The sequence below is a fragment of the Neocloeon triangulifer genome, unplaced genomic scaffold, assembly GCF_031216515.1.
Source record: "Neocloeon triangulifer isolate White Clay Creek 2 clone unplaced genomic scaffold, ASM3121651v1 ptg000003l, whole genome shotgun sequence".
NCBI classification, from domain to species: domain Eukaryota; kingdom Metazoa; phylum Arthropoda; class Insecta; order Ephemeroptera; family Baetidae; genus Neocloeon; species Neocloeon triangulifer.
The window spans coordinates 9,563,146-9,577,192 of NW_026775546.1; the positions used below are offsets into that span (position 1 = coordinate 9,563,146).

A 14,047-nucleotide genomic window follows, 5' to 3' on the forward strand; every position below is an offset into this window, starting at 1 on the left:
TTTTGAATGCATGGAAGATGAATTTTGGCAGAGAAATGTGTCTTGTGGTTAAAAACGGTTAAAACATTAAAAAATTTCCTTGAATATTTTTTTTATTAAAAAAAGGAATTTTGGTGAAATTTTATTAATGGGGAAATAGTCACAAATTTTGTTCACTGATCTAAAAAAATGAAATAGAGCGCACAGCGTCAACTTCTTTGAATCTGAATATGAATGACCACCAAATTTGAGTTCAAAATGTGCATTTTATGCGAGCTTAGTTAAATGTTGTTTATATTACGGATTATAAGTGTTTGATTACTAAAATATTTAAATTTATTTTATGCTGATTGACGCTAATATAAGTTTAATTATCTCAATTAAATTCTACAAGAAGAGGAAGCTCATGAATGGAGGCATAGACAAGGCCAAGAAGGGGCATTGCTCACATTTTTTGCTGTGCAATATAATAATAAATAACGTCACACGTGATCAAGAACAATCACTTTGGACAACTGCAGACTTTCCAGTTTAATCGAGGAAAATCCTGATTCTCTATTTCTCAATTAATTACATTCTCTTTACATAAATTTAATAAAAAAAATCAGATTTATTGTTAGTGTTGTTGTGAAAGTTGATTATTTTTTAATTGCATTATTACTAACCAATTTCTTTTTTAATTTCCCAAAATTTGAGTTTTGAAAACTGACGCGGAAGGTCATGTGTGTCCTTTTAGGGTGTTGCCAAGTTCAATTTTTACCTGGCCATCCCCACCATCGATTCTGGTGTTCTCTCCCTCGATCCTTCATGAGGAAGGAGGAAGCAACAATTTGTTCAGTGAGCAGCTGAGAGAGACCGAACTATAGAGTGCGGCCGCCCCTCCCTTCGCCTCTCTTTCCACTCTTTCCAGCACTGCTCTCTTTCTCCTCACTTACAATTAGGCCGGTTAAATGAACTATTGCCTGCTTACACCGCGCCACTCCGTTCCGTGACTCGCTCCAGGTTGCACCTATAACCTGCCTGATCTCCACACTCACACCTCTCGCTGTCCTGTCCAACTTCTCTCTCATCACCATGGACATCCTCACTCTGGACCCCACCGGCCTTTACTGAAGACCTCCGTCCGACCTTCAGCAATCCTCCTCCGACCGAGAGAGAAAAAAACTGAATTAAATTTTAATCCGCGAGAAAGACAGAAAGAAACGAGAGCAAGATGCAAATGCTGATCCTGGACCCGACGGGCCTTTACTAGGGAGCCGGCCCGACCCTGACCGCGCGAGATGCGGCAGCGACACCTCAGACTCTGCAAAAAGGTCAAGACGAGATGGAAGTCCAACACAAAGGCGCGGCTCGCCCTTGCTGTGATAGCCAGCGGACGCACGGACCACTCGCACCCTGTGCCATCCCCTCATCTACACCTTCTATCTAACAGGTCAGTAAACCAAAATTATACAAATTTTTATGCTAGCAACATTTTCACGTTCAGACCAAATGTGAGATTTCAAACTAAAAACTTGAAAGTATTTTGGGGGTTGTTTTCAATTATTTTTGATTCCGAAAATTATTATCGTCCGATCAAACCAAGTCGGCAGTCGCAGCAAGCGAGCTGGAAATAATGGTGCACTCTGTATGTTATGTGTACCATAAGGTTGTTCACCCAAAGCTCGCGAGTGTTTGTTTGTTAGCTTGTTTGACACTCTGCATTGCTGACTGAGACGGCGCGAGAATTGTACATCTTGCATTGACAGCAGCCGGTGTCAACTTTTTAGGCACCGAAATTGAATTTTCATAGAAATTAATCAATAAATTTGAATTTTTTTCGTTCTCTAAACTTGAGTTCACCATAAACATAAATTTGAATTAAATTAAAAATTATAAAAAATACCAGTTTAAATAGATAAATTTCGCGAGAATTCTAGTTTAAAATAATATTACAAGAAAATATAATTTTATTGAAAATTTCAGCCAATCGCTAACTTCTAATTTGTCATTTTGATTCAAGTTCTTTTATTAATATTTTATCCATTTTGCAAGTTTATGGTCGCTGTCCTGCTGTTACAGCAGTATAAGTTATAATAAGAAAGCTAAAAGCCAATGGCCCCATCCATCCTCCCATTGCGCCGCGTTTGCGTTTTTTGATTGGATTCGTCTGCCGAGCGAAGAGCTCCGAGTTCACCTTTCACTCTCGCTGGCGCAATTAATTAATAATATCGCGCGCCGTCCGCCTCTTTGTGTTAGTTTCTATCGCACGCAAACTATTATTTTTCGCTACACCTCGGGCATATATCATTCGAAAAACGAAGCGATGCAGTTTTTTAATATCTTTAAAAAAAAGCAATAAAATATTCGGAAACACGCAGCTCATTTCTCAAAATAGTTATGCGTCTGTTATTAAAAGTATTAAAAACACAGGAAGGACGCCTTTTGTGTGATTTTCAGCTGCTGCCTAAACTGCCTGCCTAATTTACGTGCCAGCAACCCAATTCTCGGGGTCATTGCCACGCAAGCAGCGAGCGAGCTGAATACATTAACTACTACAACATTCGGCCTTTAATTTTGATTAAGATAAAGCCCAAAATTAATTTAAATTCAGCATATTGAACTTTATAAAAATAATTTATACTTTTTTCAATTACAATCATGAGATCAAATTTGCCAAATTTAAATTAAATCAAAAATTTAAGTTCTTAAAATTACAAATTATGCTGTATTACTTTATAACTATTGCAAGTCGAAAGTATTTAAAATTAATATTTCAATTCAAATTTCTTATATTTTGCCTATAGCAATAAAATAGATTGATATTGAACTACGCGATCCGTGCCCTTCCTCTTGAAAAATTATCGCGAGAATTTGCTCGTAGCAAATATGCATGCACTCGTGTGCATGTTCACGGGTGGCTGGGTTCAGCTGACGAGCGAGAGCGAAGAACCTTGGCTGGCTCGTGTTACGCTGAGCCTCTCAAACCACGTGTAGTTTGAAGACGGTCGGTTGAGATCAGCTGATTCGGTTGACGGCCACCGACTGTGAAGTCGTAATTGACTCGAGCTAATGTGTTTCTCAGATGGTATCTTCCTCGCAGAGAGAGTAATAATTGTATAATACCCCACAATAATAACAACAACAATCCATCCATCAATCTGGAATTTGCAAAAATTAAAGTTTAAAAAGGGAAATTTTTGTAAATTTACTTTTACATCAAATCTTTTATTTAAAAAAAGTGAGGGTTTGACAAAAATTAATTTGGATCACTCAAGTTTTTGCACTCTGTGGTCAGTGGCTCTGCCGATTATAAACTGAGTGAGGCGCGAAGCTTGAATAAAACGCAGACGACCATTGACCTCAGTCAGTTCTGTCGTCATCAATGTGATCTGTTCTGCTCTTGATCTCACTTCACTGTTCCCTCTCTTTATTATTCTGCGCACAAGTGCGCTTATATATTAGCAATCTGGAAAAAGACGCGCGGTGTGTATACACTTGGCGGGCAGATTGAAAAGCCCTGTGTCAAATATGGACGGAGCCTAATGCCGTCCGTGACTGCTTGCATGTCGATCGTGAGCATTTCTGGTGCTCACGTTTCTATATATCCTCTCCACGGCAAAAGGCCACGGCGTGAAAAATAATGTGTTTATATGCACCTGCTAAACAGGCACGTCATCATTGAACTTTGTTCAATTAAACTTGATTGGTTGCAATTCAAATGGTTTTTATTCAAAATATTCTTTTGAACTGAAAAAGGTCACTGCATTTAATGAATACAACCAAATTTAAAAAATCTATTAAATTTTCTATTTAAAAAGTTAATTATTTTTATTGGAAATCTTAAAGATTTTTTAATTTCAAAGTAAGAAAAAAATATAATTTTTTACACAGAAATAAATAAGTTTCTTGATCAAATTAAATGAAGTTTTATTAGTCTTTTAAATAAGCAATTGATTTAATTTATTTGAACTTTAATAATTGAGGATTTAATTTCAATCCTGGAATTATATTGAACATCTCACAGCTCCTTCTTTCTGCCAACGTAGCAGCCGTTTTGCAAAGTCAAGTTTCGAGAGCCACGCCCGTGAAATAAACATAAAAAGCGGCAGCTGATATGCGCGAATCTTGCACTCTCTCTGTCGGAGGCGCAGAAGCGAAAAGAGCCGAGCGAAACTCTGCCCGTCCTTGCCAGACGTAAACGAGCCAAGTGCAAAAGTGCATAATACACCCATACAAGTGTCAAATATTCAGCCCGACCGGCGGCGGTTGCCATAACTGGGTCATTACAAACTGCTGCTGGACTATATAGGCTACTTTCACAAAGATCAGATCGGGTGTCTCTCGAAATTTCGCGATTATAATAGAATATTACAAAACAATTACTAAATTCTCAAGTTTATAAAGAAGAAAATTATAATAAGGAATTTTTCTTCGTTATTTTTTTTATGGATTATTTTGCAAGAGAGGCAGGTAGACAAAACATGACTGGAAAACACAACGCGGGGAGAACATAAACATTAATATTTGACGAGGAATTCGCTGGGCCGGACATTCTACCAGTACAAACCTCTCCATGGCCGCGTCCTAAATTTGGCTCAAATATTTTTGCCCCGAGGGTGCTTTTGCCACCTCTTATATGAATTTATTATCAATGCGCTCGTTTTTCCATTCACAATTTTAAATTAATTCCAGCCGCAAAAATAAAAAGTGAAGATTGAGATTTGATTCCGAGAGCACTTCCTCTGCTAAAATATAATCAGATGTGAGCGTCGCGACAAGACGTGGCCCCGCGCAATTGTTCACTCTCTCAAATAATTGATAAATAATAATTGCGTGGGGTTTTTCTTTGAGAATAACAAGCAAGTGGAAGCGACCAACATCCTGCGGCACCCACACGCATTTTTTTCGGTTGCGCCGGCTAAAAATTTCGCAATCGGCCAAACGGCGAGTGAATGAAATGAGCGCCAACTTCCGGCGGCCGAAATCAAAATTCATCTTCCTTTTAGAGGAAGGCACGTCAGGCGGCATGTTATTTCCCCATTACTGATATCAGTCGCTTTGTGCGTGCGTCCATTAACAAAAATCAATAATTTAATCAAGCCGTAAAAAAATTATTTAAACTTGTCATAATTCATTACTTAATTAATTTAAAAAATTGCATAATATATTTATTTGATAATTTTTATAAGAAATTTATTAAATTAAACTATATCCAGGTCGTACGATTTTCCAGAGAAAAAGGTAGAGCGACATACCTTTGAAAAGCTGTTTGACTTGGATAAAATGCCTGACCTATATTAATAAAAATAATGTAGGCTACACTTGTAATACTCTGAATTTAATTGATTCTCTTTCATGAAAATGCAGAAATTGACAGCTGTATTCAAATTATCTAAATTAAGAGCCAATATTAATAAATTTCAAATTTTATGATGCCATCACAGGTTGTTTATTTACACAAAAAATTACAATGCCGCAAGAGAAGGCCCTGTTTTTGTTGCCTCTCTTAGCAAGGTGTGGGTTTTTTTGTGCTTAGAGGGTGCTATAAAAATGCAAAGCTCCCTGTATTACACGCGGACGAAACTGTTAGAAAAACAAGGGACCCTCACGGCCTTGTAGGCAGACCTAATTTCACAATGTCAAGGTGGCAGAAATGATCAAAGGATGCGACGCCATAAATCATTTTAAATTCTTCTATCGTTGAACTAAAATAAAAAAAGCAGCTACTTCATAATTTTTCTGTGAACTATTATTAAAAAAAAATTTTTTTATAGGTTTTGAATTAATTATTTATTTATTTGCAATTATAAAATTCAAACAAAATTTATCTATATTAATTTTTGCAAATTTTAAAGAATAAGTTGCTTTTTTATTTTTTGTGCAAATCGTGAACTTTTATTTTGTCGTCGGTGTAATTTTTTTATGTGGCGCGCATGCCTCTTTAGCTGCACGTGTGCACTTTGCGCATCGCCTGTTGAATAAGGGCTACAAGGATGCACTTTTCGTGCATACCGACGAGACAATCAGTGGTACTAAAAGCGAACCCAGACGCCTGCCAAGGCTATCGAGTTGGGTGTAGCATTCCTCCTCTATTTAGCGCCTTCTGCTCTCTCTCCCTCGCATTATGCACACTCCTCGTTGCTTTTTCAACTTCATTCAAATCAGTCAGCTGCGATTCGCATCGCACCACGTGTGCGCAGCAAAAGGAAATCTGCTGGCCGAGAGCGAGATGCATTAATTACATTTACGGGTTGACGTCATAGCAGCTGATTCCGAGAGCAAAAGAGAAATACACGTAATAAAAAGCAAAATAATGCACTTTCTCCAGGAATTACCAAAGTGCTGACTAATATTCTTCTAGATTGCCAATTTCGAAAGTTTAAAAAAAAATCAAGCAAAATATAATCGTCCTTTAAATAAATTTGATAATTTTTTCAAATTAAAAATAAAACTTTCCGGATTTATCCACATTTAAATCAAGTTCTGCCGTGTTTATTTGTTTGAAACAAGGCAATTAATAATTTCTGACGCTTTTAATCTCGCCGAAAGCGTTTCCTTGATGTGTACACTGAATTAGCTCAGGTGCCTTTCATTAATAATTAATCGTCAAAGTGATTATTGTAAACCCATGCATTGTACACAAGCCCTCTGGCAGCGGTGAAAGCTGCAAATTTTTATATCATTAGAGAAGATCCATCGTTGAATGCAGTCGCCTTCGGTGCCGCACATGCACGTACGTAATGAGAGGAAAATTAATAAACGACCTCCGTACCGATTATCGAATCGATATTCAAGGCCGAATTCCTCCGAGCACACGCCCAGTTTTTATTCTTTTGCTGAAATCTCACTTTGGTCTGCGCTTGTGTAATCGAACTATTTATGATTACGCTTAATTATTCTATAATTAATATTTTCTTTGTTTGTTTCAGATATCAGTGCGAAAAGGACATTGTTCTGATGACTGCATAGCAAAGTCGACGCGCCTACATTGCCACAAAATTCCTTGTTCACGCCGCGATCAAAATTTCGGAGAAGACACCAGCGTCCATTCCTCTCAAAATAAAAATCAATTTTTACGGTCAAATTTGAGAAGAACCAATCCAACTTTAATAGCTATTAAAATAAAAAGAGTTAATTTATGAGACAGATTTAAGATTTATATATCATGAGCTTCTTCCGAAAGAGGAAATTCGTATGTTAGTAAGTTACCAACTGTTGCAAAAATCTGATGTAAACAAAAAAAAATTATATGTACGCCACTCCAATCAGAGACATGTATTAAAAAAGAAATGAATTACAAAATCATTTCAGGGTAGAGTTCACTTATTGTATGTAATAAAAATTCAATGTATGACAGGATGATAGCTGAAAAGCAGAACTTTTCCAACGGGGACAAACAGAAAATCGCAATCTTCATTACGAAAATGGAATGTTTTGTGTCAAATTCAAATTTTGAGTTACAAATTAATTTATTTAGAATGAGTAAAACGAGCACCATGTCTGGTTATTGTCGATCAAAATCACACAAAAATAATTTCTGTATATTTTGGCATAATAACTCCTGGTTCCAATTTTACTCTGACAAAAATTGTAATTGTAAGATGAAAGGCCGTAGAATTAAATTGAACAGACCTTAATTTATTTTTTAATAAAATAGAAATACACCGCAAGCCTACTTGTTTAATTTAAATTTATTTGTATTACCCTCTTCTGCTGTCTGCATAAACAGCTTAATGACTTTTCAAGCAATAGTAATTAGTAATAATAAATAAAACTTTTTGAATTTTTTTATCATAGTTATTATTGAGAAATAAACATAACCAAAATAAAAAAATTAATTGCTTCAAAATTTAATAATTTAAAAAAAATAAAGTTGTATGAGTTATATGACATTTTATAACAATTTTAAATTTGATTAGTTTTTTATTTAGTAACACAAGCCAATTGTGAAAGTTGAAAAAATGACATAGAAAAAAGTTTAAAATAAGTAAAAACCCAACAATTGATATCAGCTTTACATAAAATTATGACTTTTTCAAAACAAAAAGTATTTTTTTACTAATGTAAACAAAAAGTATTATTTTAATCAAATATAAATTTTGATTTACAATATCTTTTTTGAACATCAAAACTTTAACAACCTAATCTAACGAATTTCAACTTTATGCCAACTTTTTTTGTGCTTCTCTTATGGAAATTAAATTTTTAAGTTAACTTTAAGATCCAATAATTTAAGAATTTTGCTGATATCATTTTTATTTCAAAATTTGAGTGATATGAGAACGCCAATTATATATAATTATAAGCAAACTCTAATCAAGAATGAGGATGGAAATTAATGTTATTTAGTATTTCATTTTTGACGTTTCACCCCTTGATATTATTTTCAATTTTAGAAACCCCCAAAAAAATCCTTGAAAAAACGCCTGGCTTGATTTTGTGGGAGCCAATCTTGGCTGATGTTGCGCCTCCCATATTAATAAAATAAAATACAAAAACGTCTCTCACAAGAGGGGTGGAAATGTTAATCGAAGGGTAAAATGAATCCCGAAGGAATCAAGTAAACCATGTGTGCTGCTTTAGATAAAAATCTGTCCGGCTGTTAATGGTCTCGCTGTATAATAACGGTTTGGTAAAGAAAAAAAAACTAGCAACAACCCCTAACTGATATTTAGGCGCAACCCTTTATATTTGTCCTGCGATTCTCTCCGGTGTGTTGGCAGGAAGGGAATCAAATTATAGCCTGCTTTATTGGTATTCTTCCCACTGGCTTGTCTGTTCGCTCGGAAATTTAATGATGCCGCAACACGGTGGGAGACGAGGGTTGAAAAAGGGTTGTCAGGTGTCTCCTGGCGGCGCGGTGGATAAAGGGGGTCCACGCAGCTTCTCACACAGAGCCGCGGCTCACTTCCTTCTTCTCAGCAAGGTCGGCGGGTCAAACCCGCACCTCGCCTGGGTCGACGAACTCTTCCACGTTCGTGCAGTCAAATCAGATTCAGGGACAGGACGAGGCAGATAATTTACGAATTTGGAGGACGGGCTCAATTTTGAGTGTCTGTAATATATGCATGTTGATGTTGAGCAACGAAATAATAGAAGAGCATAGGGGAATAAATAGAGAGATTAGAATAAAAAACTGTGGGTCGAAATGTTAGATAAAAATTAATAGCTGTCAACTAATAGGATTGGAAACAATCCCGGCTATTTTATGCTTTTGCGTTTTCATAAAAGATTATCAAGATTTATTATTTTTTATGTAAACTTTGTTTAAATATAGATATCAAATTTTTGATAACTTTATAGTTTTCGTTGATTTATACTATTTTTTTCTGATTTTTTTAAAATAATGCCTCTAATATTGGAGGTAATTTATTAAAATTTAAATACGTGGAAATGCTACAGGAAAAACTTCAGATAAAATCTGGCTTTCATTGTAAGATATTTAATAATTTTTAATACAAAATCTTAAAGAGTTTCTTAAATACATTCTAATACATTCAATCCAATTTTTCTCTGAAATTTTTATACGGTCAAATCAAAAGTTATTTGCATTATAGCAATATGAAGAATGTAAAAGAACCTGTGTAATCATTGTTATTGGATCAAGCAATGGTTTATAATCATTTTTTTGGCCCAACATTAATTTATTTTGTAAGAATTTTTCGTTGTACAATAATCTTTAAAAAAAATTATTAACAAGAATTTCAGCGCTCTGTGCTTTCCTTCATGTAAATTCAAATATTAATTCTGACGTTCCAGTAAAAGTAATTAAAAAATTAAATTATTTTAGTTAAGTTTGTCACGGTTTTAAAATTTGGTTTATTGCATTTTTTCCCAGAAGCTTAGTACAAGATTAAAATGTGCGACGAGTCTGACTGGGGTCGTGAACGCAAAACTTTGTTATTTATTTATTTTTGGTTGCGGGTATATAATATTAAGTTTTAGGAAAAACGTCTCCTACCCCGGACTTGTCGCACATTGTCCGGTTCATTAGCATGGCAGGTGTCGAGTGGCTAGATCGTGACGAGTCCGCGAGCCAACGAAAAAAGTGAAAACGCAGACAAATCCACACAATACCTGAGAAATTCAAAAACAATGGACAAAGGTGGCGAGAATATTTATATTTTCGTAAGCGAGTGAAATATTGAATTGTTTATACAAAATATGCATAATTAGGAAGTTCGACGTGCAAATCATTTTTTATAAAAAATGTTCCTAGCGGCGCGTGTTTGATACTTTGTGTTCAAAAATCTTTATAGGATTTCGTGCTGCGGATTCAGTGACCACGCAAAATTATGAGATTCGAAAATGCGATTAAATTGCCAATAATGAGATGACGCTTTCCATCAAAAAAAAAATAATTTCTTCAAAGAAAGTAGACTTACCTTATGCAGCTGAAGCAAAGCTGAAGTTCACAATTTCATTCTGGCAGGCTTTTCCAGTTCCTCAGGCGCACTTCAACAGTTTATCTTAAAAAAAAATTGCACACTGAACTTTCACACGTGTGACCACCAAAAATCGTAAACAAAAACTAACAACCGCGCCCACGTGCGTCTTTCCCACCCTATTTGCCATCGAAAAAGGTCGCGCTTGAATAATGCACGTGGCGCCACGTGCGAATAATGTTGATTAATTTGTACTATTTTAATGTGTACAAACAAAAACTGTATTTTAAGTTAATTTGAATAATTTGTAGAATGGCAAAGATGACAATTTATTTGGGCATAATTTAATTTTTAATTTTCAAGTCTAACAATGAGTGAAAAATAATTTAACAGAAGATGATTTCCTTTAGAGTCATATGAATTGAGACAAAATTTTGGTAAATTTTGATATTTGTGCAGAAAAAATACGCTTAATTCATCAACGGTTTGTGATTTTTTTTTAATGGTGTAAAAATATTTAAAATAATGATTTGTCAAGAATACAAAGACGTAAAAATGATCATAATTTAAGATCCATAAAGTCTTGAAAGAATTTAAAAACTAAACTAATTGAAAATTAGCGTTGATTATAAAAAGCATGTAATTAGAACATGAAATAAAACAAAATTTTACAGAAATTTTCTAGTATTTTAGAATTGTTGATGTTATTCCGAGATAATAAAATAATTTAATCAAAATAGATACCGAGCTGAAGACATTTATAAAATATAAAAAGCTCAAGATGCTCGGAAATAATTATGTAACTAGTATTAGGGAAGAGAGCATGACAACAGAGCCAGCAGAGTAAAATTGGGCCTTGTTCATATGTCATGTCGCGATGCGGCGAGTCAAATTATATTGAGCCTATGATCTTCTTTCTCTCTGTGATGTTGTGCCGGATCAAATTGCTCTTAACCTTTTGTGAGGCGTCAATTTGATCGGATTTTTTTCTTCCTACCAATAATAATTCTTTTCCTGACCTTTGCTCGCTCATTGCTTGTTAGGGTGTGGTTTTTTTATACGTGTTGTAGTTGAATGACCCTCAAGATGAGCAAGAGAGCTTCTAGCTCCTTGTTATATAAATCGATGATAACAAGGATCTTTTCCCATTAATATGAAACAACATTGAGAAGGCAACAAGGTAAAAAATACATAATATAAAAAACATGCTGAACAGATGCCGCGTAGCAGATTAAATTAAAAAAAACTTCTATAGATTAGATCTTCTTTCTAGCGTATATTGCCGCCCTCAAGCTAAAAATATATAATTGTGCAGCTTCAAATTATTAAACGTGTGTTGGTGGGAAGAAATTAATTGCAAATTAGTAAGTCATTTTGATACAATTAAATATTTTAAATTTGGAATTTTCAATATTCCATTATATCTTATCAATATTTTAATTTTCTTTTCATTTAAAACGCCAACATGCAACTTTTAACACAAGCGATTCCATTTTTCTCTAGTTCCCATTCCACGCGGTCTGCCGAGGGGTTGAATTTTTATTTATTATAAACGCGCGTATTATCATCATTTTTTATTGCCCGCCAGGTATACATAAAGCAACCAGGGGGTGGATGTTTTATAAATTTAAGGTGCGGCCAGGGAGCGGTGGCAGGTAGGGGGATGAAAAGACCTTTTGCAGCAGCAGGTGGACGATCCCCCGGGAATTTATTTTGATCCAGCGACTCTGGATATCTGTGCGTACGAAAGCTGAATCACGCCGCGAGGGTATTTGAGCAGCCGACAGCTAGGGGTTGATTTTTTATATCGTCTCCCACAATCAGATCAGGTTGCTCCTTTTTTGTCCTGAGAGAGAGAGAGAAAGATGGGCAGATCGTTTTTTATATTCATTTATAAAAAAGAGGGCTTGGAATGAGGAAGAAATAACCTACCTCGGCTCTGCTTTTTTAGCCTGAGCAGAGAAACATGCTGGCCATGCATGACGAAAATACTTTAAATAAAAAAAACTCAAAAAAGAAAAACCTTGCATACTTAAATAAGTAACATTTATTCAATGCTTTTGTGAAAGAGATTTATAACTGAAAGAAAAATAGTGTAAAGATAATTAAACATTTGTAATATTAATTAAACTCGAAGCTTGCATATATTTGCTCGTTAGCAGAAATGGTTTGTTATAAAAAAAAAACACATATAGTAAAATTAGTAGTCTTAAAAAAATAATAATAATAAATAATTGCCATCGTTTTAAGTTATTTTGAAAACATAATTATAAATAACTATCAAAAATTTAAAACAAATATGAAGATAAATTTTTATAATTCTTGCAATTTTTGTTGTAAAATGGGAAAATATCTGATCTAAATAATTTTTATTTTGATTATTCTTTCATAAATTTATTAAATCAGATATTAATTAATTAGTTTTCCAATGCCCTTATTTGGGTGGATAGATTCAAGCATGAATTTTGGCTGGCAAAGACGCTTTTTTGCACGCTGGCGGTCCTAAACTGCGCAAATAAAATACAATCCGGCGATTCCGATAACAATAGCGGCGTGAGTCCGGCGCTCGGCGAGCACGCGTCGCGCTCATTTTTTCTTCTTCGTTCTTCCCCCATGGAAGGCAAAGTCAACCTGTTGGCTTCTTTGTTTCGCTGTGTGCGCGGCGTTGACTTATATAGACAAAATCAAAGGAGACCTTAATAACTTTTGCCTTCCTTTAATGGGGGGACGACTGCAAAATCGGCCGCTATTGTACAAAATTTTTTTCCTGGCTCCCCCGTTTCCCAACGCTGTGTCCTTTCGCGTGCGCCAGCAACCCAACTTCATTCCTCGGCGCGCTCCTCAAATAAATAATTTCGCCTGCTGTCAAGAGGCAAATTTCTCGTTGGACCTCTCTGCCTTTTAAGGGTGTCCTTCGTTTCGTTGTTCCACCTTTTTTGCCGAGACGTGTGCACGTGGATGGCGTAGTTTGCGTGTACATCGGGGCGTATGTACAAAAATTGTCGGTCACTGGAGAATGGTGCCAAAAGTACTGCTGAAATTTTGTCTGCTGTTTATTAAGTGAATAATTTTTGAATTGATTGATCTGCAGAAAAATTGAGGGTTCAAAGGAGATTTATTTGAGTAGTTGTAAGACTTTTGTGAAAAGCAGTATAAACAAAAATTTTAATTGAATTAATAAAAATGCTAATAGTTTAAAAATGAGGCAAAATAACTATTTAAGTATTCAGTAATCAATTTTACAATATTTTATTTATTAAAAACGTAATTTAAAAAAAAAAAACATTTTTAGGCTCAAATTGAAGTCAAAATAATCTCTACATAAAATAGATTTAAAACAAAGTGTCTTTTCAGAGCAACTCCTTTTTTTCCAATTTCGTTTGAAGTAAATTTCGGGCCACTGTGATTTTTCTTATAAACTTCACTTACAACATAATATTGAAAAATTTTTTTAAACTATTCAAGTGTTTCAATTTTCTTTGGTTGAATAAAATTTTTGACCATTGTTATTCAATCTAAGTGTTATTATTTCAACAAAGAATTGCAGAATAAGCAATAAGCAACAACTAAATATTGTACAATAGATGTCGAAGGATTTGTGGATTTGAGGTTCGCCCTATGACGTATTATTTGACCCACTTGACTTAGCGGTGGTCGGCGCGAGGGGTCTCTCGCTCTGCGCGCCCCAAATTAGACCCTGT

At 35.1% G+C, this 14,047-nt stretch overlaps 1 long non-coding RNA gene across 1 annotated transcript; it reads left to right on the plus strand.

The window, feature by feature from the left end:
* The first annotated feature begins 830 nt into the window (after positions 1-830).
* On the plus strand, positions 831-7,631 carry LOC132192961 (uncharacterized). Its single transcript, XR_009441386.1, has 2 exons — positions 831-1,411; positions 6,891-7,631. It is a non-coding gene; the product is annotated as an uncharacterized LOC132192961 (long non-coding RNA).
* Positions 7,632-14,047: the final 6,416 nt, after the last annotated feature.